General features: G+C 38.5%; 1 pseudogene; it reads left to right on the forward strand.

Moving 5' to 3' along the window:
- Positions 1–12,376: 12,376 nt before the first annotated feature.
- The window catches only part of LOC101548183 (elongation factor 1-alpha 1-like), a 48,659-nt pseudogene continuing 34,602 nt past the window's right edge, over positions 12,377–26,433 (forward strand).

The raw sequence follows: 26,433 nt of genomic DNA on the forward strand, positions 1-26,433 counted from the left end.
CTTACACCCTGCCAATATTTGTTTACCAAATTTTTGACATAAGTTAACTTCACTATGTTAGAGAGCTTATTATTGTAGCTTTGATTTCCATTTATCTAATAATAAGTGATATCTACCCACCTTTACATGTGTCTGCAGATAAACTGTATGTCTTTTGCAGAGACTGTCTAGTCAGGTCTTTGTTCCATTCATTTTTATGGGGTAATTTGCTTTTTATTTTTCATTTACTGTTCTACTTATGTTAGTTCTTTATATAAGTAATAATATATCAAATCCCTGTTTGATGTATAAATTATGAATATATTTTTCCAGTTGCCTTTTTGTTTTTGTGATCATTTATTTTGCTGTATAAGAGCTTTATAGTTCTGGACAGGGTTTCAATCACTGTTCATAGGTGTCAGTTAGTGCACTGTGCACTGAGTGATCCCAGGAGTGATCCCTGAGCACTGAGACAAAATACACCCTGAGTACTCACAGGAGTGGCCCCGAAGCAAATAAAATTTGTCAAACAACAAAAAAGGGGTATGTATGGGCAAGAAGGAAAGAAAGTTGGACAAAAAGTGACATAGAAATAGTGGTGGTAGAGGGTCATGGGCACTTAGGCTGTGGTGGCATGAGGAAATCTTACATACCAACTATAGACTTGAATATAACCATTACCTAATTACAATAATTTTTTTTTTCACTTCATGTGAAGTAAATAAATAAAATTCTTTTTAGTCTCCATTTCTTATTTTTTTATTTTGTTTTACACAGTGTTTTGTTTTACACTCTTGATGTAAGAGAAGTTGCTCTTTATTTCTTTGGTCTCTCTTGACATTGGAGTTGAGGCTCCAGGTATCTGTAAACACTGGAGTTTGGGAGTTTTTCATGTATTTTTCTATTATTTTATGATATTATTTAATATTAAAGACTAATTCATTTTGAGTTAATTTTTGTGGTCTTAAGCACAGCTCAACCTTTTTGTTTTGTTCCTTTTATTTCAATGTGACTATACAGTTTTCCCAGCACCGTTTGCTTAATTGACTTTTCAAAATCTGTAAATTTACTTCTAGGCTCTCTATCCACCTCCATTGGTTCAGAGACATGTTTTTGTGATGATACCATAAGGTTGTAATTACTGTTGGTCTGTAATATAGTTTGAATTTTTGTCTCTGAATTGTTTTAGCTATTTAGGATCCTTTATTCTATACAAATTTTATTATCATTCCTCCTGTTTTCTTGGAAAAAAATCTCATTGGTATTTTGATAGCAATGTTTTAAATCTGTAGATTGCATTAGGTAACATGGCCATTTTAGCAACGTTTTTCCTCCATCTGTGAACATGAAATGTTCTTTCAGTTTGGCAAGTCTTGTTTTATAAAACTGTTAAGTCTTAGAATTTTCAGTATATAGGTACTTTTGTTAGAAACAAAGTACAGCCATTTTCGGCATGAACCAAAGTGCAGCCATTTTAGTTGTTAGTGACCATTTTGCTACTCTATCTGATTATGTAACTGACAGCTGAACTGGGCATGAACTTGAGACCACATTTTGGGAAAGGGAACAGAATGAACAAAATTTACAATGCTTGTAGATAGTGCCAGACAATCAGTAAAAAAAATAAATAAATAAGGAATCAAGTGGTCATCCAGGCATGGAAAGAATAGAACAAGGGGACATCCACATAGTGGTACTAAACTAAGTAACAAGTAGTGGAAAGTCCTTAGACCTTTGCTGACAGAAAGCACCCTGTTATGTAATTCTGGAAGATAAATACCTGATGCTTTTGTGACACAGGGCCTCTAGCTTTGAGGAAGCTTCTGTATTGGTGAGCTGGACAGGGACCTTACCTCGAGCTAGCCAATAAAGACCCTTTGCTTGTTGCATTGCCACTTGTCTTCCTGTGATTCCTCCGGGGAGATTTCAGCCCGGTTTAACACTTTGACTTTTTTGTTAGGTTTACCCCCAAGTCTTTCAACGGTTTTGTTTCAATTGTAGTTTTTTTTTATTTCTGCTCTCATCTACTCCTGTATTTTATTGGCTACCCATTCCACTGTTTCTTTCATATTTTTTTTTTATATTTTATGGATGGCCATTCCACTGTTTGTTTTTTGACTTCATTAAACATCCTCACTATTTCGCCTCTGAATTCTTTATCGGAGAGATTATGTATGTGGGCGTTCCTCTTTGAGGCTTCAGGGTTTCTATCTTCATCCTCTCCTTATGGAGGGGTTCTGCACTGTTTTCCCATGTTGCATATGGTACTCTGGAGGTGGTTCTTTCCAACATACTATCAGTATCCCCCCTCTCACTGCCTGGGAGGGATCTGAGGGAGCTTGGTATCTGGTGGTCTTTTATTTCCCTAGATAGGATATGTGGTGAAAAATTAACCTCCTTGGTCAAGAATTTTGTAGTCAAGTGGATGGGCATGAAAAGTTTCATGCTGAGTGAAATGAGTCAGAAAGAGAGAGACAGACATAGAAAGATTGCACTCATCTATGGTATATAGAATAACAGAGTGGGAGACTAACACCCAAGAACTGTAGAAATAAGTACCAGGAGGTTGACTCCATGGCTTCGAGGCTGGCCTCACGTTCCGGGGAAAGGTCAACTCAGAGAAGCGATCACCAACTACATTGTAGTCGAAGGCCATGTGGGGGAAGGGAGTTGCGGGCTGAATGAGGGCTAGAGACTGAGCACAGCGGCCACTCAACACCTTTATTGCAAACCACAACAGCTAATTAGAGAGAGAAAACAGAAGGGAATGCCTTGCCACAGTGGCAGGGTGGGGTGGGGGGGAGATGGGATTGGGGAGGGTGGGAGGGACACTGGGTTTACGGGTGGTGGAGAATGGGCACTGGTGAAGGGATGGGTTCCCAAACTTTGTATGAGGGAAGTATAAGCACAAAAGTGTATAAATCTGTAACTGTACCCTCACGGTGATTCTCTAATTAAAAATAAATAAATTTAAAAAAATAAAATAAAAAATAAAAAAAAAAGAAAAAAAAAAGAAAAATTAACCTCCTTTTCCAAAGCAACCATGCTCACTATGGGAGTAGCCAGGCATGAGGGCCTCAAGGTGACCATTGTGGTAGATTCTGTGTCCCAAACTGCCCCCAGCTTGCCAGCTCCAAGGAAATATCTTACCTCCACCCCACTTGGTGGCTCTTTGACTAATCTTTGTTGTAATTGTAGACGAAATTATTTTCTGACTTTGGCCAGGGTGCAAATCGAATTGTTCTCAGGATTTACTCCTTGACCTGTCTCTGTTCAGTAATCACTTCTGAAGGTACTAAAGGGACCATAATGGTTGTAGGGATTAAACTTGGTGGCCTCATGCAAGGCAGTGCCTTATCTGCTCTACTATCTCTTCAGTCTAGGAATTATTTTTTTAATTTTTCTTGTACCTAACTCATCTATATGTTTTCATATAAAAATGGAACTCATTTTTATACTTGGATTTTTGTATTCTGTGATTTTACTAAGCTCATTATTTCTAGCATTCTTTGGTAGAGTTTTTTTCTATATATGATGCTTCCACAAATAATGTTATTTTTACTTCTATTCCAGCATGGGTTCTTTTAAATAATTTTATTTCCTAATTATTCTTGCCAGGACATCTGAAAATTAGAATAAAACTATTTGTTTTATTCCAGGCACATACTTTATATTATAGATGTCATAATTAAGGGGTCAGTGTGATAGCACAGAATGTAGGGGAACTTCCCTTGCACATTACTGACTCAGGTTTGATTGACAGAACCTCACATGTTCCCCCCAAAAATCCACCAAGAGTGATCCCTGAGTTCAAAACCAGTAGTAAACACTGAGTATCACAGAACTAGGAGTAAGTCCTGAGCACCACAGGTTTGGGCCCCAAAACAAACAAAAAGGCTTTGGTGCCACAAATTGAACCTATGGCCTCATATTTGTAAGACATACTGAGCTAAATTTCTTGCCTAGAGTTTACTTCTATTTTATCCCTCAAACAATTTTGTATGTATAGTTATCCTAATTGTTTTGCCTTTCAATTTTTGTTTTCAAGTAATTGATTTATGTACAAACTTTTTGGATTAACATCAATTCTGGGTTTGTTCATATATTGACCTTTACCTATAAGAATTATACTTTTGTATGTTTTTTTTTCTGTTAAACAAACTTCCCATTGCAATTTGAAGAACTCTCTAACACTTTTTGTAATATAGATCTAGTAGAGACAAATGCTATCAGATTATTTTTAATAATGATTTTGAGACTGAAAGTTGTTCATGCTTTACATTAGAAAGGGTAAAATGGGGTAGAGAGACAAGTTAGGGCTGAATTTCACTGGACTGTGTCTACTGTGTGTTCTGTGAGTGTTCTAGCACTGCTATAATAAAGTACTTGGTACTTCTACTAATTCCTCTAGAATTATGTCATTCTCAATTCAGGTTGATAAATGATAATTTTCCTTTCCTTTTAACCACTCTCTGAAACTCTAGTTTTATGATGTGGTCATATTCTTACTCATATCTAAACATTTTATGTTTATATTGTTAAGTTGAGTAGTCTAATATATGGTTGACTGCTCCAATATTCTCATGGCTTATAAGTTTGGGGATATAGAAATTAATTTTCTAAATGCTGAAAGTTCTGAACTACCTAGGATACTTGGGCACCCTACGTTATTCTGTCTTATCTTCAGCATATTGCCTGCTTTCCCTGTGTTAGGTATTAACTATTTCAGTCACTATCTATAAGTAATTGAACACCTGTGATTTATTGTGTTTTTATATTTTGTTATTATATATTAATGGTAATGGCTAAGTTTACATTTGAGAGGACTTGAAACTAATAAGGCTCTCATCAATCCAATAGGTGGTAGAATAACAATTCAACTCAAATCTGATTTGGAATTTTTATTTCTGGAATGCAAGAATGCTTATATAACTTTCCACCATCCACTGCTTAAGCTTTTGTGTTAGTGTTGAGCTTTGAAAGGCAGGCTCCCAGGGATTGAGAAATACTAATAGAGTACTGCATTTTCTAAACTCCAGTAATAGTTACTACCCTTTTCTCTCCAGGGCCCTTTCCCCCAGGGTACTTCATTTTCTATAAAAAACATGAATTGAGAAGAAAGAGCAAATTATGAGGTATCAGCCTGAGTTAGAAGGCAGACACTGTAGTTACTTTACTCTTTATGTATATATAATAAAACATATTACTTAAAGTACAGTTTTTTGTCAGTGCCATAAGAATACTTTAAGGGAAAGATCTTTAATATGTATTTCCCAACAGGTAGTTTTTACAGTGGAATTGATGTTCTTTTTATTATGTATTGACCATTTGATGATAATATTTGACATATACACACCTTTAATTTTTGTGCAAAAACTCTTATCATCATAAATCTTCTTGTTTAAATTTATAAGACCGAGTTTCAATTCTGTTAATATAATATAATATTGTTATCAGATCAGTTACTCAAATAGGAGACATTATTTTAGCATAATAAACAAATATAGCTCATAATTATATATAATTATATTGTGATTAATTAATGTGCCACCCTTGCACAGCAGTGGCATATTTGCTCTTTGTTTAATGAAATTTAAAAGAAGATGAAAGAAGGAATTAAATATGACACCTACCAGAGATGAAACTGTTAATAGAACTCCAGGTCAGTGCTTCCCTATCCTATATATCAGCTATTTCCTTGATAAAAATGACTTGAGAAATCACTTAGGGATCACAGCAAATTAAAATGTATACAGAGTACCAGACCACCATTAATAAAAAATTTGTTTTGTTCACTTTAAAATAAAAAATATGAAAACAAAAATAACCAACCCTAAATATATAGACAATGTTTTTGCCAAGTATATTATTTTGAAAACGAGTTCAGATCAATACTGTTTTGATTCCTTGGTATGTGAGGTATAGGCAATTCAGCAATTTGTAGATTAGTTAGTTTTCAAATTAAGGTTTAAAATTTTTGTCTAATGCCATAGCTTTTAGGGGCCAGAGTGATAATGTACAACGGGGAGGGTGTTTGCCTTGAGGCGGCTGTCTCAGGTTCAATCCTCAGCATCCCATATGGGTCCCTGAGCATCGCCAGGAGTAATACCTGAGCATCTCTGAGTGTGACGTAAAAAGAAAAAAATACTATAGCTGTTAGAACACACAAACACACACAGAGCCTAATAGAAAGTAATTAAAGTTTATTCCAGTATCCTTTATTGGGGGGAAGGAGGTTATTGGTTTTTTTTTTTTTTTTGCTTGTTTTGGTTGGGGGAGCAATACCTGGATGTGCTCGGGTCTTATTCTTTTTTTTGTGTGTGTGTGTTTTGGGTCACACCCAGCGATGCTCAAGGGTTACTCCTGGCTTTGCACTCAGGAATTACTCCTGGCGGTGCTTGGGGGACCATATGGGATGCCGGGGATCGAACCCGGGTCGGCCGCGTGCAAGGCAAACGCCCTACCCGCTGTGCTATCGCTCTGGCCCTCGGGTCTTATTCTTGACTCTACACTCCTGGCAGTGTTTGGGGAACCATACAGGGTGCCAGAAATCAATTCAGCTCTGCCACTTGCAAAGCAATAATGCTGCCCACTGTTTTATCTCTCCAGGTCCTGACTATCTCACCGTTTTTTTTTTCTTTTTGGGATGCACAGCGGTTACTCCTGGCTTTGCGCTCAGGAATTACTCCTGGTGGTGCTTGGGGGACCATATTGCATGCTGGGAATCGAACCCGGATTGACTGAGTCCAAGGCAAATGCCCTTCCAGCTGTACTATTGCTCCAGATCTCCATCCCAATGTTTTAAGAAATTTTTCCATGGATAATTTAAAGGTCAGTATTTCATAATACAAAATCAAAACAAAAATTAATTTATCATTAGTAACAGGATTATTTGTTGTTTGAATTATGAAATAAATAGCATATTTTTTGATATACTTAATCATTGCTATGATAAAGTATTGCTATGATAAAGGTTTGGGCAGCTAGAATGAGAGAATGAGTGATATCAATATAAACCGTGTGTAAAATCTTAGGACACATTGAATGATAATTGCTTTAAATATATTTAAATTATTTATTTGGCGTTGTCATTGTATCTTCACTTATATCAATTGTTATCCTGTTGATCTTTTATTTGCTCTAGCGGGCACCAGTAACATCTCCATTCGTCCCTGTCACAGTGTAGCCCAATGGTGTCTGCTCACCCCAGGAACACTAAGAGGCTCAAACTGTTCATTCAGGGTCTTGAAAAGAAGCCTGACCATCTTCTAGTGGGCGGCCAACGGTATTTTGACGTTTCATGGAATCCAGTCGGTAACAGCAGCAATCTCTAAATCGTATTATGTGTCCGGCCCATCTGATTTTCGAAGCCTTGGCAAATGAGACAGCGTGTCTGATTCCTGATTATTGATGGAGGTCGGAACTCCAGATCCCTTCTCTCACTTGAGTGAAACATGATACAATAAGCATAGCTCTTTTGATTCCTCTTTGTGACGCCCAAATAGCGTTCTCATCCTGTTTTCATAGGGCCCAGGTCTCTGAGGCATATGTTAGTGTGAGAAGAACGGTGGAGTCAAAAAGATGTGCCCAGAGCTGGAGATTCTTCATCCTCTTAACAACGTCTTTGATGTTCTTGAAAGCGTTCTACACTGCTCTCTTCCTCCTGCGCAGTTCTGGTCCCAAGTCAATTCTTCATGTTGAGTTCTCAACCCAGGTACATAGAGCTGCTGCATTTTCAGAGATGTTTTTTCCATTGAGAGCAAATGGAACATCAAGGACTAGTTCACTTTTCATGAACATTGTCTTGGTGAGATTCAGCTGCAGTACGACCTTTCCAGACCCGTGGTCAAAGTTGGACAGCATTTGTGCCGCTTGGTTAATGTTTGGTGTCATTAGAACAATGTCATCAGCGGAGGTGGTGTAGTTGACAATCATCTATCTTCACTCCCATTTCTTCCCATTTTAGTTGTCACATGATGTTCTCAAGGGTGGCACTGAAGAGTTTTGGTGAAACGGTATCGCCCTGCCGAACCCCTCTCTTTATGTCGATGATTACTTCCCTGTAGAATGGTGAGATTCTGGTGGTGAATCCCTAATACAGCTCATGGAGGATCCTGATGTATTGAGTTTGAATGCTCTGTTTGTCTAGCACTTTGATGACCACTTCAGTCTCAACAGAATCAAAGGCTTTCTTTAAAGTGATGAATGTTAGACAGAGGAGCAGCTTGAACTCTTGCGAAATTTCAGTGATCTTGCTCACCATGTGGATATGGTCGATCATGCTGAATCCTTTTCGGAACCCAGCTTGCTCACATGGTTGTCCTTCATCTAGTGTTCTGCCTATTCTATTAAGGATGACTCGAGTGAACAACTTGTAGATGTCGGACAACAGGCAGATTGGGCGATAGTTGCTGATGTTGTGGATGTCTCTCTTCTTGTACAACAGAACAGCCCTGCTGGTTTTCCATTGGGATGGAACCGTGCATTCGGACAGGAAGCATGTGAAAAGCCAAGCTAGTGTATTGACAAGTACTGGTGGCAGATTCTTCAGGTGATCGGGTCTGGCCACTACCTCCACTATCCCCAAGCTCCGGGTTGCTCTCTAGACACTCAGGCCGAGCCTCATGCATGAGTGAAGCCCCACAGAACCAGGTAAAGCAGAACTTTGTGACTTTGGACTCCAGGCTCAATGGCACCTGGAAACAGAGATCCTCTGCCTGCTTCTCCCAATCTCTGGCACCCCAGGGATCACACCCAGATGAACCACCCTACCAGCGCCAGATAAATGCCTCTTCGGCGGACCTCCTCTACCTCCACTACCCAGCCACCCCATGCTCCAGTCACAAGACACTCAATAACCATTTTCCATAATTTCCACACCATATTTGATGGGGTTCAAATATGATGTGAACCATGGGGACACCTGTAAAGTCAATTAGAGGCCGCCCTAAAAGCCTCCATCCCTCTTGGAGAGCTTGACAAGCTACCAAGAGTATACCGCCTGCACGGCAGAGCCTGGCAAGCTACCCGTGGCATATTCAATATGCCAAATACAGTAACAACAATGGGCCTCATTTCCCTGACACTGAAAGAGCCCCCAATACAGCAGCATTAAGAAGGATGAGCAAGTCATTATATCTTATCCTCATTAATTTCTTCCTTAGAAATAATTGAGTTGTTGAGCTCCAGTCATCAAATATTTAAGTAATTTAGTGGCAAAGGATATTTCATCTAGTTGATCTTTCTTTACCAAGAATACTGTTTATGTTTATGCCACTACCTAGAATATTGATAGGCCTTATTGTTGAAATAATCGTGAATGCATAAACATAACCATTGTGCTAGTGCCCCCAAAGATTTAAGGCTTAGTTAAACTCCCAAGCACTATTTCTACTTAAAAATATTGTTTAAGTTGCCCCTCGGAATATTATGGCAATTTAGGGAACATTGGTATTTTTGAATGGTTCCTAATTTTTTTTTTTGCTTTTTGGGTCACACCCAGCACTGCTCAGGGGTTACTCCTGGCTTTGAACTCAGGAATTACTCCTGGTGGTGCTTGGGGGACCATATGGGATGCCGGGGATCGAACCCGGGTTGGCCGCGTGCAAGGCAAACGCCCTACCTGCTGTGCTATCGCTCCGGCCCCACCTAATTTTTTTTTATAGATTCTACCTATTATTTTCAAAATAAAAATATATACAGGCTTTTATTGTTATCTAAAATAATACTATTAAACTGTGAAAGCTAAATTTTGTAAAGCAAAGATACAATTACTATTAGCATATAGAAAAAAACCGTTTAGAATTTCCAGACCTTATAAGCATCAGGGCTTCAGGTAGTGATATGAGTGAGGGATATAGCTCTATACCTAAAACACAGATTCAAGAGAACTGAAAACTTGAAATCTAAGTGGCAACCGTGGGTGAAAGTCAACACTGGTGGAGGGATTGGTGCTGAATTATTGTATGCTTTAAACATAACTATTAGTAACTTTGTAAATCATGGCTCTTTAATAAAAATTTTAAAGATATACAAATCATGATGTCATTATTATTCAAGCAAAAAAAAATGTTTAGAGCTCAAGAAAAACTCTCTGAAATTATACCATGTAACCCAGAACACTTAAAAATTACATGAACAGATAAGAAAAGAGGAAAGATAAGATAATTTACAAGTCATATAAGGAGGTGCTCATGCGCCAAAGCATGGTGGTGCCTCTAGATGGAGCGCAGGCTACCTCCTTCCTGCTTACTGCAAGACAAACGCTAAGACTTATTTTAGCTTATTGTCTTAGATTGCAAAAGGGACTTTTTTTTTTTGGAGTTTTCTTCATTTAGTTGAAATCAATATTAATACAGGCCTTTCAATAAATGTGAAAAAGCCTAATTCTAACACTGGAAAAGGTAGAGAAACCTGCATTTCAATTTATTTCTGGTTTCATTTTGGAACTAACACATTGCTCTTTGAAGGGACTTAAGAAATGTAAAAACTCTTTGAGTGTCTATAATCAAGTGGAAGAAGTAAGGAAATGCAGAGAGTTTTTCCTATCATGCAGGGAATGATAGGAAGTCCTAAAGGCAAGGAAGTAAGTAATTCGTTTCTCCCATAACCAGCATGGGTAATACATAATAGTCTGTGGCTATGGCAGAATCTTGCATCTTGGACCCTAAACCCCTCTTCATTCCCCATGCTGAAGATGATTGAGACTAATTTTCAGAGATTTTTAATCACACACTTTGGTGTAAGATATGTGTGGTGGTAAATATCTAACAGCTTTGCTGTTCCTTTGAAATAATCACTAAGAAATGTGTCCTCGAGTGTTGGGTTTTTTTTTTTTTCAATGTGTCTTTTTACTGCTAGAGTGAATCCCAGCTTTCATACACATGAGGCAGATATTCTACCATTGAGCTACATCTACATACCCAGGTATTTATATTTGAAAAATAGAACAATTCTCCAAAAGAGATTGCATTTCATTAGTTTATACTGCTTATATTTACTTTAATAAAAAAAAGGTGCTTTTCAACTCTGAGAAATTCTTATTTATAATTTAACTATTGTTTCTTCATGCAGTTTACCTTGCTATTATTCTTCAGGGACTTCGACGATTCTTATATTGTTCATCTTGTGCTCATCCCCTAGTTCTCTGGTATGTTATTCATGTCTTTTCAGGCTATTTTCCACCTTATGTTGTTTTCTAGCAGTTTATTTTCTTTATCTTATCTTGGAGCTCCTTGATCTTTTTCTTAGCTGCTGTTAATCTACAGCCAGAGCTTCTACTGAGTTTTAATACAGGCATCAAAATTCAAGAGTTCTGAAGGGTCCCAGAGAAAATAGACTCAAATAGGAAAACTGAAGACATATTATACTCAAAATGACAAAATCCAGAACAAAGACAGAATATTGAAAGCAGCAAGATCAAGAAAGGAACTTATGTAAAGAGGAAAGTTATAGTATTCACAGCAAATCTCTCATACAAGACTCTACGAATCAGAAGAGAATGAAGGGATATTGTACAAAAAGTCAATGAACTGAATAGGAAACAAAGAATGCTCTATGTTGCTGATAATGCTTCTTAGTTGGACAAATGATATGGAGATTCAAGGACAGGCAACAGTTTAGGGAATTTGCAGCCTTGAAACCAGTCTTGCAAGAAGCACTGAGGGATCTTTATGAAAAGGTGAGATAAACTCCTCAGGGTCTGGCACTGAATATGGCATTTGCTGTTGTTGCTTATGTTTTCCTTCTTCTAGATTAATAAAGGGTTTTGCTCCTGTCCAATAATGAACTAACATTTCCTTTATATGTAATATTGTATCTCAGAATATTTTTTGTGTTCATGGATATTTTTATTATAATCTGTGAATGAAGGCAGATACTTAAACCGTATCAATGATATAATATTTTTCTAACATAAAGACAATATTCCCTTTCTTAGGTTAAAACACACTTTATTGCTTTTATAGGCCTGTTCAGATTCTCCCCTTTTGTCTTACTCTCTTTGCTTTTTTTTTTTAGGTTTTTTTTTTTTTTTAAATTTTGACATCTATGTACAAAGCAACTCAATACGATGTCAACAGACCTTCATCATCAACAGACATTCGGCTAAAACAACAGCATTTTCCTTAATCTCCGCTCGATAAGCCTGCGAGAGCAATACTGCACAAATCGGCGCGGACTGCACGGGTCACACCAAAGGATTTGTGAGTTCAGCGTTAAGAACTGGGGCACCCTGTGGCCGGCTAGTACCCGACGGCAAGGCCAGGCGGGGAATCACGGGGGTAATCGGTCCGGATTCTCGAGACTGGTGCCGAACCAGGGACAACACCAGGGGGATCCCCTTGTGTGTGCACTCCTACCGGATCATGCAATCCTCTCCGGCCGAGGCAGGGGACCGATGCAGAGTTGGCATGAGAATCCGCCGAAAGAGGGGCACGCGAGGCACCCCGGTCCCCCAGCTGTGTCTCTTGCAGTCCAGTTCCAGAGCACGGGGCAGCGAGATGACGGGATCCGCAACGCTGACGCTTCCCAGGCCTCCTCCCCATCTCCCGGGTACCCACCAGCGAGCGCTGGTCCAGCAACTGTGTCCGGATTCAGCGGGAGACCAGCTGGCTGCCCAGGAACCACCACGCGCCACGCCGGCCCACGGAGTGCGCCCCACATCCACTCTCTTTACTCTTATTAAATGTTACATTTGTAGGATTTTCCTATGCCATGAAAACCTTAAAATGCATCAGCTGTTATTCATAGTCTAAAAAAATTATATGCCCGTTTTTTACTTTTTTACTTTAACAATAATTGATTAAAAAAATTAATTCTAAGAATTTAGCTCGGTTCACTTATGTATGTAGCTGTCCCCATTTCCACAATAAGAGAGAGAGAGAAAGGAGAGAGAGAGAGAGAGAGAGAGAGAGAGAGAGAGAGAGACAGACAGACAGAGACAGAGACAGAGGCAGAGGGACAGAGACAAAGAGAGAGAGATCTAATCTAAATATGAGATTAAAAAAATACTGGAACAATAAATGGTCAAAACTGAGTATTTTTTTTCTATACAATTGAGCTTACATGGGTCTGGTGGGTGGGAGGGGTCCTTGGGTTGCACGTTCTCTATTGATGGGTGTGGTGTTGGAATGACGTGTCTATGAAAAGTATGAGTAACCATATTGTCAATCCAAGTACCTTAATAATAATTGTTTTATGAAAGTTACTTTTCAGTACCAAAATTTGTATATTCTACTCTTGAAATATAAATGACTAAACTTTGTCCTTCTTAAAAAACATGTTAGTGGTATGGAAAACAAAAATTGTAGCTCAAGAAATTATGGAGAGTCTCGGGCTGGGGCTGGTACCGGCTCTGGCTCGCGCTCCGCCGATATTCAAACTGGGTGGCCATGCGTTTGCACGGCCGCTTTGCTGCCATGCGGTAGCGGCCACGCAACCTTTTACCTCTTCATTCTCATTAGTGGAAAACTAATTATCAAATGTTTCCTTGTCAATAGGGCCGTATTTTGGGGGGATAAACTCCAAGAAGAATAGTGAGTTCTGTGCTGAAACCCCAACAACAATAGTGAGTTTTGGGTTGAAATATGGAATGTAATCAAGGTAAAGAGAAAATGAAGTGAATTTTATCAGTTATGCAGGCGGGGGGTGGGGGATGGGGGGTGAGGGGTGTACTGTTTTTTTTTTTTGGTGGTGGAATATGGGCACTGGTGAAGGGACGGGTGTTTGAGCATTGTATAACTGAGACATAAGCCTGAGAACTTTGTAACTTTCCACATGGTGATTCAATAAAATAAATTAAAAAAAAAGAAATTATGGAGTGTTGAATACATCTAAGTTTAAAGGTTTTCTCTTCTAAAAAAAACCCACAGATATGTTGTCGGTATGATTAAACTCACTAATAGTTTAATAAGCCATTGATTTGATAAGAGAAAGTACAAGATGGGTTTAATTTACTAAGCTTCAGAATCTTTTGAGGAAAATCCTAAATATCAACAAAGAGTATTGAGCCCTAGGTTCTTGACTATGTGTACATTTACAACAACATATGCTTTGGTGCTGAAAAATAATTTGGGAAGAATTCAAGTAATTTAAATTCTCCTCTTATTCTTTTCATATAAGAAATTCCTGAAAACCACAAACCTTTAGATGAAATCCAAAAAGATTAAATAAAACAGATAAAATAATATGAGTAAATATTGTAATATTAGTTCAGTTAGCAGAGTAACTGGTTGTTTTTACAATTTCTTAAAATCCAGTTATAGTGAGATATGATTTAACTACTATACAGTTATTCCAGGGCTGGAGCCATAGTACAGTGGTAGGGCATTTGCCTTGCATGCAGACAACCTGGGTTCGATTCCTCTGCCCCTCTCAGAGAGCCCAGCAAACTATCGAGAGTATCTCGCCTGCATGGCAGAACCTGGCAAGCTACTCATGGCATATTCAATATGCCAAAAACAGTAACAACCACTCTCAAAATGGAGATGTTACTGGTGACCACTTTAGCAAATCGATGAGTAATGGGATGACAGTGACAGTGACAGTTATTCCAATTAAAGTGTATAAGTATTTTGTATCAATATATATTGAAAGCTATAGCAGCACAATCAATTTTAAAATATTTTCATGACAAAAATTCCTCATAAGTTTTTGAAGTGGCTTCCCATTTTCTCACAACTCCACTTTTAGTCACACTGCACTCTCTACCTCTAGAAATGAATTATAATGTGTATTTTAAAATAAAATTTGTCTAGTTTATTTTGCATCATATTTCCAAGGTTTGCTTAGGTGAGGCATGAATCAGTATGTTATTCACTTCTTATTGACGAAATAATATATATTACATGAGTATACCATCTTTCATTTATACACACAAAAGTGATTGGATATCTGAATTTTCACATTTTGTTATAACAATTGCTACAGAAATGAGAGTGCTTGTTTTTTTGTGTAAATATATTTTATTTTGCAGGAATGAGTATATAGCTAATAGAATTGCTAGGTTTTATGATAACTCTAATGTCTAACATTTTGAGAAACTGCCATTTGCTGTTTTCCAAAGCAAATACTCTTTGTGTTTCTTTTAGAGTGGGGTCCAACTCTTGATACTGCTATGCCCTTCTAGGTTTCTTTGAGATTGTTGATGTGTGTTTTTGTTTTCAATTGTGCTGCCTCAAAGAATAACCTGGAGAGCTTACAGTTACGCGTCGAAGGCAGTAGTTCAAGCAGGGCTTCCTTTCTTTTCCCTTGATCTCTCTTGGTTGAACTGCATGCCTCTGATGGCGTCACTCGCAGTTGCCAGATTTCGAATTGCAGACTTAGTGTTCCGTTGTTTTCAACAGTGTCCAGAAGGATGAATTGCTTCACAGTCAGATCCAATTAAACTTCATTCTCTATAGAGGTATATCTTTGAAGCGAGGCTTTGAGGTTTATTCTAATCCCAGAAGGAATCTTCTGAGCTCAGTCTTTCCTCAGTTCTCCTCATTACTCTTATACCTGCTTTTCGGACCGTGGATCCCGTGGAGCCACCAGTCTCCTTTTAATTGATTGCAACTAAAATCTCTACATCTCTGTTCCCAAGCTAAGGGCAAGGACACAGTGACTGACTTCTTAGAAGTAACAGCTCTTTCTTTCAAATAGAGCATTGTGTGGGGATTAGCCTTTGGTCTTCGTAGTTTTTATTTCCAGGCACAGAAACCCTTCTCTAGACAGTAAGAAACTAGAATCCTCGATCTGCTGCAACTGTAGTAGGGTTGCCACCATTTGAGTAAGGGCTCTGTGAAAGAGAGGCTTTTTACATAGCTCAGTTCCTCTTGTCAGGAACAGATCTTTCTCAACACACTGGAGTATGAGAGGTTGAAACATGCTGCTTTAATATTGGGAGGTAGTGTGGCTTCTGTAGGTAGAGTCATGAAATTTGCTTATCAGTGGATGGACATAGGGAGTATCATGCTAAGTGAAATGAGTCAGAAAGAGAGGGACAGATATAGAATGACTGCACTCATTTCTGGAGTATAAAATAACATAGTATGAGATTAACACCCAAGGACAGTAGAGACAAGAGCCAGGAGGATTGCTACATAGTTGGAAACCTGCCTTATGAGCTGGGGGAAAAGGCAGTTGGGATAGAGAATGGATCACTAAGTCAATGATGGTTGGAGGGATTGCTTAGGGATGGGAGATGTGTGCTGAAACTAGCACCTCTCCCACCTACAGCATAACTTGAATTCAAACTGGGTGGAGAAATTCCTGTGCTCTTGGTGGTATCTGTTTAGAGTTTCCATCAGACTGAGCAGGTAAGTAATGACTCAGAATGGGCTGGTGATGCTCAAAACACCACACACTCTAGTTTTTCTTACAAATTTTGCATCACTATTCTTTTAGAAATTTAAAAAAATTATTTTTGTAAACTTGTTCACAATATTTTTTTACATTCAATATTTCAACACCAGTCTCACCACCACTACACCTTCCCACAACCACTATTTCAAATTTTCCCTCCGCCACCCAAGCCTGCCCCAAAGGCAGGTGCTAAATCATTTATTTTGTCTTGCTTATTATAAATATTTTGACCAAGATCAGTCGCCTTCTATCATATACCCCAGAAAATGTGATGTGCTACTCTTGTATATCAATGGCATAAAGTATGAGATGTCTCTCCAGGAATTCTAAAATTTAATTAAGGTACTAGAGCTGGAGTTATTTTTTTAACTGGATGATGATCTTGGGGTGTGAAGGTGTCTCTGCAACATGTTGCTCTCTGAGATTTATTTGTGAGTCTCTGGATCATGACCATTAATGGGCTTATGTAGCACTGAGAGGCTACATTTGGGAGTGACTGCCAGGAACCCGGAAGCAGTGGGAGATTGGAGGAGGGGGTCCATTCCTGACTCCATGTGAGTCTTGAGATTTCAGTCCCACATAGCTGGGTTTTTAGTGGATTCATTCTCATGCAAGTGGGGTTCAGGACATGCCTGTGAAGGTCAGCCATGAGCATGATGATGACAATAGGATTCTGGAGGTTTGTGACTGCCAAGATCTTTTGGGGGCAGATGGAGGGACACACCCATCCCACTTAAGGCTCCCTGATGAAGTCAGCCTGGATTGGGATGAAGGGCTATCTCTGCAGTGCGCTGCTCTCTTCCGATATTTATATGTGAGTAGCATAACTTTTTTTAAAATGTGTATTTCTTCATTTGGTGTGCCTCCATAGGACCGTAGGACCATATCCAGAGGTAAAATTATTTTCAATAATTTTTGCCAGTGATAGTTGTTTCACTAGTAAAAGAGACCTCAGAGATTTTCATATTGCTATTCCAGAAGTATCTATATACATGCTCTCTTGAGCAGAGTCAGCAATATAGTAATTCAGTACACAAAAAAAGTAATGATTATAAACGAATGAGAACAGATACTTTACAAAGAACAAAATTAGTTTTATATCGTTCTTTTTCAAAAAAAAACCTGGTTGTGAGAAGATAAATGAAGTATTACTGAAGTATCACTGTCATCCTGTTGCTCATTGATTTGCTCAAGCAGGCACCAGTAACACCTCCCTGTGAGACTTATTGTTACTGTTTTTGGCATATCGAATATGCCATGGGTAGCTTGCCAGGCTCTGCTATGTGGGCGGGATACTCTTGCTAGCTTGCCGGGCTCTCTGACAGGGATGGAGGAATCCAACCTGGGTCTGCCGCGTGGAAGACAAATGCCCCACCCGCTGTGCTATCTGTGAATTACTAAAGTAGTAATTAAAAAGAAAATAAATACACAAGCTATTTATTGTCACTCTTATTTTGTTTGTCAGTAGTACAAGCTCAAACAACAGGCACATTAAAAAGTTCACTATTATGAGGAAAATGCAAAACAAAATGACAGTGAGATATCATCTCACACCAGTGACATTGGCTTGTATCAAAAAAGGCCAGAAAAGCAAATCTGGGTGGGGATGTGGTGAAAAAGAAACCTTCATTCACTGTAGTGGAAATACAAAATGGTTTAGTCTTTCCAGTCCTATGAAAAGTAGTTTGTAAACATCTCAAAAACTTAAAAATAGAAGGACTAGATGGTCTAGAAATTCCACTCAAAGAGCACATAAATATTCACTCAAAAAGATATTTGCACACTTATGCTCATTGCAGCTATTACAAATCAAGTATCTGGAAACAACTCAAAAATCTACAATAACAAGTAGATAAAGAAGTTGTGGTTTTTATCTCTCGTCTGTAATCTATCTATCTATCTATCTATCTATCTATCTATCTATCTAATGGAACACCCCTTCACTATGAGAAAACATTAATTTTTGCCTTGTGCTACAACTGAACAGAAAGTATTATTTTAAGTAAATAATTCATAAGAAAAAAGACAATTTAGATGATCTTGCCATTAGTGGTACATATAAAAAAGCAAGTGAATAGATAAAATTCAGTAAAAGCTCTAATATTATGATCAGAGAATTGAGATCACTATGAAAGAGGGATCAGGATAGTGAACAGAAAAGGCTCTATGGACAGTTTGAGGACCAGTGGCACTTTGGCATTGGGTATGATGTGGAAACATTGAACCCTAAAACATAAAATTTTTGATTCTCTGAAGCCAATGATACATCAATTCAAAGAAAAAAGTACACCAACAAAGCACCTCTGCCATTATGTAAGCTCATCTACAGCCTTGTTTCAGAGAATCATAAATAAATCTTAAAAGATATTAACTAGCCACAAAACTGTCTCAGACACTCTTGCTCCTGGCTGAGACATATGGGGCATGCTAGAAGCCTGCTCTCTCCCACAACCCATAGTTATTGCTATTACTCTGACTGAATTCACCTCAGGATGAAGAGAATTTAACTTGCCAAAAACCTCAGGTATGTGGGTCTCCCTGTGGCAGAAATCTCTGAGCCTTCTCAGAGTCTGTATGAAATACCTTCCCCTACCTTCTGGAAGCCCTGGCAGTCAAGATCACAACACAAACATGCCACCCAATTATAAACTTAACTCCAGCTGAACTGTTAAAAATTCTGGCTATTTTGGAGCATGAGGCTGCATTGGTGGCCACACAACATCTTCTTAACTTTACAACACCGATAATCTAGTAGCACCACACCAAATTGGATGGGATGAAATGTAGACGCCAACCAATCTCAACTAACAAAAGCATTAACACAGACGACTTGTAACAATATCTTAGTAATTCTTTAGACAAGGATTTAATGTCTCCATGGTGAAATACTCATTTTCACTAATTTTCTTCTAAGTAAATATTTTTGGTCATTTTGTTAGCAATTTATTGGTAAAAAGCAATACAAAATAAATTATTGTGAGCTTGCTATGGGGACAGGCTTGAGGGGTAGTTGGGGAAATGTAGATTGTAGTGGAGGGAAGATGACAGTGGTGGTAGGATTGGTGTTGGGATATTGAATGCCTTTGAACAACTTTGTAAACAACATTGTTTAAATAAAGTGTGGTGGAAAAGCACCTTACAAAGAGTGAAATTTGGATGCTGGAGTGGGTAGGGCATTTGCCTTGCAAGTGGTTGACCCGGGTTCAATTCCCAGCATCCCATATGGTCCCCTGAGGACTGCCAGGGGTAATTCCTGAGTGCAGAGCCAGGAGTAACCCCTGTGCATCACCAGGTGTGACCCGAGAAGCAAAAAGAAAAAAAAAGTGAATTTTTTTTTAAAGAGTAAAGGCTTATCTTAGTAGGGGTTTCTAATCAGGACCTCATGGTATTAGTCAAATTGCTTCTTTATAAAAACCTTAACTAAGGTAGTTTATGCTTCATTAAGTGCCATTGTACAAAGAACGTATTCTTTTGCCTCTAAAGGATACGGGTTCCCATTTTATTGCTCACGATTGACTGGGATCTGTATTTAGCTGCCTCCAAAGGTACTCAGTGAGCTTCCTCACAGACTCTGCCACAACATGGAAGCCTATTCCAAGCACAGGAGAAGAATGTCTATCAAACATTTTGTCAGCTCAATATAATATTTTCAAGGAAAGTGACAGCATTATCTTTGACATACAAAACAAAATTATTTGTGCATGACCTTTGCATGAACTATTATGTATTTTTGTTGTTGCTGCTTTTTGGGGAGCCTCACCCAGTGGTTCTCAGGATTTATTCCTGGCTCTAAACTCAGGGATCACTCCTTGTGATGCTTGGGGGACCATATGGAATACCAGAGATTGAATCAGGGTTGGTCAGGAACAAGGCAAGAGCCCTTCCCATTGTATTATCCCTCTGGCCCCACATGAAATTTTATTTCGAATCAATAGATGCCAGGGGAACGTAAGTATTCAAGGGCATAGTTTACTGGGATATTTTTTTAGTGTATAGCAATTATTTCTATACTGCTTAAAACAATATTTAAAATAAATATTTCTCAGATTCCGTAAGGTTTTTCTTTGATGTCAGAGTAGTTAGAGGTGGGTTTCTAGTTGAGCAGTCAGTTCACGAAAAAGTACCTAATGTGTTTCTTTCCCTAAACCTCCCTAAAGCAAAAATCTCTTTTCTCAAGGCAGTGCCTTGACCTTTATGTACTCGCTCAGTAGGCTCTGATGGGAATCACAACACCAAATTACAATATACATTATTTATTTTCCATTTCTAGTTTACATTCTGTGACTTCATTCTCCAAGGAACAGGGTACATCCTTGAAAACTTTTTGATCAAAATTCAATCATTCAAAGGGTAGAGTTAAAATTTTGGAAAAGAGAAAGTGGAAAGAGAAAGTGGAGCAGGACTGGGCTACCCAAGGGAAGACTTCAAGGGATAGAGGCATCCACAAGATAAAGAAAAATAGGATCAGAAAAAGAAAAAGGAACATAATGATGATTTTACAGTCCTGTTTAGAGCTCTGTAGCAAATCAAAAGGTGAATAAAATCAGCTCAGTTATTTACTCCTATGCCCATCTTTGGAATTTTCAGCTAATCAGTTAGCAAAGCACTTAAAATAAACATTTTGGAACTATGAGGCTCAGTTAATGGACATTACTCAATGTGAACACAATAGGTTTCATTCTATATCGTCAGCAGTGACAACAACTAAAATCTATTAAGGCAGCTAATAACATATCAATGTGACATAAAAAGTCTATTTCCCTGTATGGATTTTATTTTAATTGTTGTGTCTTTCCACATGGTTCTAGTATTTGGTGGACAGCAAGTATATGTCAGCACAGAGGCTGCAATTGGTTTTGATTTCCAAAAGCTGATTAATGGTGGGCTTCCTAAGTAAGCAGAAGTTACCAATAAAATTGACTCTAATGGGTGCTCGGGGTGTTGTTATTACACAGCTGCAGACAATAAGCCAAGAGAAGGAACAGCTGATGTACATCTTGAGATCAAGATAAGAGGTGCTGCTCCGAGCTATAGCTTAATAGAATTGCAGATATTTTTTAGTACTTATATTTGTGCTACATTAGTTGAACTGACAAAAGTATTAAGAGAACCATGGATCTGATGCTCCAAAGCATGTTGATTAGAACAGGAAACTCTTATTCTAGTCAATCTCCTAATACACTGTTTTTTTGAGTGTTTTCCAACAGTGACTCCCTTCAAAACTGTCTCATTCTTCTGACTCTTTGTCAAGTAGGATGACCCTTTAATCTAATGCCATGGCCCCCATTTATGTGATTTTTTCAACTGGGGCTCCACTGGACTATTTTCCACTGGACTATTTTGGGACCTACAGAGGCCATAGGACTGGAGACATAGCACAGCAGGCAGAGCGTTTGCCCTGCATGCTGCCCATCCGGGTTCGATATCTCTGTCCCTCTGGGAGAGCCTGGCAAGCTACCCAGAGTATCCCGCCTGCACGGCAGAGCCTGACAAGCTACCTGTGGCGAATTTTATATGTTAAAAACAATGACAACATTTTGCCTCTCTGGGATATATTCCCAGGAGTGGTATTGCTGGGTCAAATGGGAGCTCAATTTCTAACTTTTTGAGAATCGTCCATATTGTTTTCCAAAAGGGCTGAACCAGTCGGCATTCCCACCAGCAGTGAAGGAGAGTCCCTTTCTCCCCACATCCACGCCAACACCGGTTGCTTTTGTTTTTGGGGATGTGGGCCAGTCTCTGTGGTGTGAGATGATATCTCATTGTTGTTTTGATCTGCATCTCCCTGATGATTAGTGATGTTGAACATTTTCTCATGTGCCTCTTAGCCATTCGGATTTCTTCTTTGGAAAAGTTTCTGTTCATTTCATCAGCCCATTTTTTGATCGGGTTGGCAGTTTTTTTCTTGTGGAGTTCAATCAGTGCATTATATATCCTTGTTATCAACCCTTTATCGGATGGGTACTGCATAAATATCCTTTCCCATTCTGTAGATTGTCTTTGTATTTTGGTCACTGTTTCTTTTGAGTTGAAGAAGCTTCTTAGTTTGAGATAGTCCCATTTATTTATCTTTGTTTTCATTAGCTTAGCCAGTGGCATGTCAGCTTTGAAGATACCTTTGGCTTCAATGTCGTGGAGGGTTTTGCCGACCTTATCTTCAATGTACCTTAGGGATTCTGGTCTGATGTTGAGGTCTTTAATCCATTTTGATCTGATTTTTGTACAAGGTGATAGATGGAGGTCTAAGCCCATTTTTTTGCATGTAGCCGTCCAGTTTTGCCAGCACAATTTGTTAAACATGCTTTCCTTGCTCCACTTCACATTTCTTGCTCCCTTATCAAAGATTAGATGATCATATATTTGGGGGTGTATGTCAGAGTATTCAACCCTGTTCCATTGGTCTGCCGCTCTGCCTTTGTTCCAGTACCATGCTGTTTTAATGACTACCGCTTTGTAGTAGAGTTGGAAGTTGGGGAGGTTGACATCTGCATTTCCATGTTCATTGCCGCTCTGTTCACAATAGCCACAATATGGAAAATACCAGAGTGCCCGAAAACAGATGATTGGCTAAAGAAACTCTGGTATATTTACACAATGGAATACTATGTAGCTGTCAGGAAACATGAAGTCATGAAATTTGCATATAAGTGGATCAACATGGAAAGTATCATGTTGAGTGAAATGAGTCAGAAAGAAAGAGACAGACATAGAAAGATTGCACTCATATGTGGAATATAATGTAACTGAGAAGTACAAGTTGGCAACGATGCAACTTCTGGCAGATATCTCTCTGGACTAAATTACAGAAACTCAAAACTGAGAGGCCGCTAAGTGTGGTCACTCGACCTCATACCTCTTCATCCTCAGCAATGGAAAACAAATTATCTAATGCTTCCTTTTCAGCAGGTCTGACTTTAGGGGAGAGACTCTCCAAACAATAGTAGTGAGTTTTGTTGAAATATTGTATGCAATTAAAATGAAAGTAAAGTGAAATTTATTAGTTACACAGGCGGGGGGGACTTAGGGTGGGGGGGCTAGGGGCGTAGGGGGGTTTGGGGTGTGAAGGGGCGGGGTGGAGCTATACTGGGATTCTTGGTGGTGGAATATGAGCACTGGTGAAGGGATGGGTATTCGAGCATTGTATAACTGAGATTTAAACCTGAAAACTTTGTAACTTTCCACATGGTGACTCAATAAAAAAATTTAAAAAAAAAAAACAATGACAACAAGTCTCATGATGGAAGCATTACTGGTGCCCACTCGAGCAAATCGATAAACGACAGAGACAACAGTGCTACAGTACTACAGAGGCCATATACCCTGCATTTGAGAAATACTGTTCCATCTTCTGTCTGCCACTTATGTGGGGGCAGTTTTGTAAATCAGAAAATCTGCTCATATATTTTATATGCTTAATTTCTATATTAAATTGTTTTTCCTTTTAGGATGAATTCCCTTTTTCATTTCTACTTTGTTGAGCCCACACCCATGCAACTCTTGTCTAGATATCCCACACTTCCTGGCTGTTAATGTTTTCCTTTAAGTCTAATTTCTTACACATGCTAACCTAGGGTTGATATCTGGCATATCGTATGGTTCCCTGAACTCTCCAGGAGTGATCCCTGGGTGCAAAGGCAGAAGACCCGAGTACCACAAGGTATGGTCCAAAAGTCAAAAAATAAACAAGTAAACTATATCATTCTTGTTTCAGGTTTTTCCTATGTATTGCTTCCCACACTACCAATTCTCTCCATTTTCCTTTTCTCTTCCTCTATTGATCATAGTCATTGTTCATCAATCAGGATGATGATGCTTATAGACATTTCCTCATCCATAAGCATCTTTATTAATGCTTTCTCTTACCTTCACAGTAAAACTAGTCTTCTTATTATATGATCTTAGAATTCCTGAAACTTTCTGTGGTCCAAAACACTGTTAAGACTTTTGGGGTCATATTCATGATCTACCTTCCCTGTTAGATACAAAATTTCACGAGGGCATATGACTACTGTGAGTGCTGCTGCTTGTTCATTGGGTACCATGCAGGTGCCTTAGCTTTTACCACTCAGGTTGAGTTATTAATGAGAACATTGCAGGACCACTAACTGCCAGTTAGCTGAGTACAGAAGTTATTTACATTAGAGCCACAAATAGCCAACCAGTTGAATGTGAAAGTCATGAGGAAGTTATTTAATTTCACTAACCTTACTTTCCTTCCACGTGAAAAGGAATGATATCTTCCATACACAGCTTTCTGAAAATTAAATGTGATCATGCATATCAATCTGTAGGAACAGTATAAAAACTATGCTTGATGAAGCACAGATAATTTGGATGTGGTCTTTGCATGATATGGAACTCATTATCTTCTTGTCTTTTTATTTCTTTTCTTGATGAAAAATTTACTCTTCATGTCCCAGAGTAATGAAAAACATAGCATTTCACAATATACATAACTCATTTAGTTTACTTTTGACAGTTGTAGTTAGAATCTGAGTTTTTCTCTCTAGATTACCAGCTTTTATCCTTTATAATTAAGGGCCATGAGAGCTAAATCTACTTTTTCCTGTGGTCATGTGTGGACAATCCTGCCATATGGTAGACAATAAAGATGAATTCTCTTGTGTTAGTCCAGTGGCGTAAAAAGTTTTCTTTGCCTACCTTACTCTGTCTTTTTTCTTATAAGCAATTGGTGGTATATAAAGTAGAGTAAAAGAAAATGAGGTCCAATAATCTTAATTTTCTTACTAATTAGTTTTACTAATTCTTAGTGAAAATATTCTTTTTGCTTTTGTTTTTTTGGCCCCAAGGAGCAACATTCAGGACTTACTCCTGCCTCTGTATTCATGGATCACTCCTGGTGTGTCACTGAGGACTGTATGTGGTGCCAGGAATTGTACTCAGGTATTAACTACTTACTATATTATTGTGGAATCCCTAAAAATAGGTTTTAATGAAGAATATCTATTATGTCTTGGGAACAACAAAAATTCAACAGTACAACATGGATTTCCTTGAGTATTAATATTGCGAATGACAGCAAGTATTATAATTTATACAGCTTGGGCCCTTTAATAAAAATACTATCTGTGCATTAACTTTTACCATAGTTTGGAACAGGGATTCTAAATACTTTCTTGTTAGTAATAAGAACAAAGAAGTAAAGGACTTGCAAGCAAGCAAGAAAGAACTTGCAAAGAAAGCTTGATAAAATATCCATGGTTAATTCAAAATGAAACCCAGGGCCACCTATAAAATAAGCCTGTTGTCTTATTATTATAATAATTCCCTGTGCTCCACTCTGAGAAAATAGGATGGATCTGGAATGACTTGTTTATGGTTGATTGTGCTATACCCACTATGTTGTTTCCTTTTTTAACCTCCTTTTGTATTTCTCACTAAAAATTACATCTCCAGTCAGACAGAAATATAGCACCTGTCCTGACTTCAGGCTTTCCCTTGCAAAGTTGCATTTGGTAAATTCACGATCAGATTCTCTGGAGGCCAATCAAACAGGGTAATCAGCCTGCCCAGACTGACCCAATTAAGTTTAATTAGTTGTGTGTTTTTTTTCCATCTTTAAATTTCTGAGCCAGGTGGATTTTATGGTTTTTTATTAAACAACGAAGAAAAGCTGAATCTCTGGAATTAGTTGGCCTCTCAGGTGCTTTCTATAGGTAATAAAACTCCAGGAAATCTTCAAGTCTCCAGAAGGAAGCCAAACACACTAAAAACCAATTTGACTCCTTGTTTCACTGTCTCTTCCTTTTAAATAGAGAGTGTTCCCTTCTCATTTGGAATAAATATCAATCCCATCCATTATTCTTGCCAAAATGCTGTGATGCTAGGGAGGCCTTGGAGTCTCACCACTCCTTAGACAGTGCTTTTTATTTTTAATTTTTTTTTTGCTTTGGCATAACCCACCTTGCTATACTCAGGGGTTACTCCTAGCTCTGAATTTAGATACCACTCCTAAAGGTGCTCAAAGGATCACATTGGATATTGAGGATCAAACCTGGGCCCGCTGCATGCAAGCCAAATACCCTACCCTCGGAACTATCTTTCTAGCCCCTTTGACAATCCTTTTGCAATACTTATCTCTGAGTGGAG

Source organism: Sorex araneus, chromosome X (assembly GCF_027595985.1).
Source record: "Sorex araneus isolate mSorAra2 chromosome X, mSorAra2.pri, whole genome shotgun sequence".
NCBI lineage: Eukaryota > Metazoa > Chordata > Mammalia > Eulipotyphla > Soricidae > Sorex > Sorex araneus.